The sequence below is a fragment of the Pteropus alecto genome, unplaced genomic scaffold (genome assembly GCF_000325575.1).
Source record: "Pteropus alecto unplaced genomic scaffold, ASM32557v1 scaffold20, whole genome shotgun sequence".
Taxonomy (NCBI): Eukaryota; Metazoa; Chordata; class Mammalia; order Chiroptera; family Pteropodidae; genus Pteropus; species Pteropus alecto.
In genome coordinates, this window is record NW_006436298.1 from 41681606 (window position 1) to 41683279 (window position 1674).

Here is a 1674-nt window from a genome sequence, read left to right on the forward strand (position 1 = left end):
AGTCTCTGGTAATTTGTTAGAGCAGCCTGAACTGACTAAGACAGGGGTACATCTTCAATGATGAAACTGTAGATCCTAGGGATCCAGAATTTAGTAACCTCAATTTGTGTTTGTCAAACTATGTCAGGTAAGTAACCAGCAAATATTGGCTTATGTGTAAAGCCAGAGCTGAATGAAAAATTCAAAAGAACACAGGCAAAGCATATTAAAAGAACTCTGTCTCCCTGGACTTAGCTTGGAAGTTGGGGTGGAGAGCATATGAGTCAGGGCAGTGGTTCACGTTACAACAATTTCAGTATGTAAGCATAAGGCTAGTGGTGAGCAAATAATAATGAAACATGGCATGTGTGGCTCTCAGAACGAGGCATGAAAGACACAATGGCTAAGCTGTCCAGCTCACAGTCAAAGAAAATAACACCTGCTCTTAAAAAGTTACTGCCTTTGGGGAATATATAAAAGTAAGCAACTAGAATGCAATGATAAAGTGATGTACCACCCAGTGCTGTGGGTGTCTAGAGGAAGATCCCGTATTCATACATGTAGTTTTTGGAAGCCCTAAATGTAATCAGCTAGAATTCAGTTTTCAAATACAGCATCTGTTTTTAAAGTTAAATCCATAAAGTGCACCATTAAATCTACAGCCATGCCACCCTTAACAAGCCTGATCCCGTCTGATCTTGGAAGCTAAGCAGGATCAGGCCTGGTTAGTACTTGGATGAGAGATCACTTAGGAAGATGAGGTGCTATAGGCAAAAAAAATTTAAAAATAAGGGATTGTAAGCTAACAAGTTCCTCGCACTCTAGGAGGTACAACCAAGGGTTGCCTCGCCTAGAAAAAAAAAAAAAAAAAAAAACACAAAAAATAGATAGATAGATAGATAGATAGATAATTTTTTAAAATGCACCATTAGCATGATCTTTGGTCTCAAGCTCTTCCCAAGAGGCAGACAATCTCTGGGCATCTGGGTGATGTAGGATGACAACCCAAAGTCCTGCCCATTTTCCTCAGCCTTGGGAGACAAGATTCGTGGACTTAAAAATCAGGAACATTAAAGAAACAACCTGCAGACTCAGGGTATAGGGTGTGATTTTTTAAGTTAACATTCAGTTTCACAACCAGGAATCCAGGAAGAGAGAACAAACTATGGAAAAACAAACAATTTTATGGTAATTGAGATGATACAAGTTCCTTGATAAGAAAAAAAACACAGTTTTTAAGAACAAACAAGATAAAACTAGTTCAAGCACTGAGACAATGTTTTTAAAAAAAGATATGGGGGGACAGCCAAAGGGCACCTTGGGTCTGTAACAACTCGTTAGCATTTTAAGTGGTAGGGAAGATGTGCTCAAACAAGTACCTACACCTCACCACAGCAGTATTGGCAGTGACAGTATAAGCCCCCTGAGAGCAGGCACTGTGGATCTTTTATGTTTACATCCCAAAAAGCACCTAAAAACTGCATTTCATACTGAAATAGCAAAATAGATGTCTGTTGAATAAAATAATGTTGGTAAATTCTTTACTGTTCCTATTCAAATTGGAAAGAATTAAAACAGAGCAAACTAATTTTCTATCCCTACCATAATATATCTCAGAATTGTAAAGCAATACCTGCCAGGACAGGGAACTTAAATGCAAATACAGTTGACGCTTGAACAACATGGGTTTGAATT

At 38.4% G+C, this 1674-nt stretch overlaps 1 pseudogene; it reads left to right on the forward strand.

Annotated features, from left to right (window-relative positions):
* Positions 1–633: 633 nt before the first annotated feature.
* LOC112480977 lies at positions 634–752 on the forward strand (annotated as a pseudogene).
* Positions 753–1674: the final 922 nt, after the last annotated feature.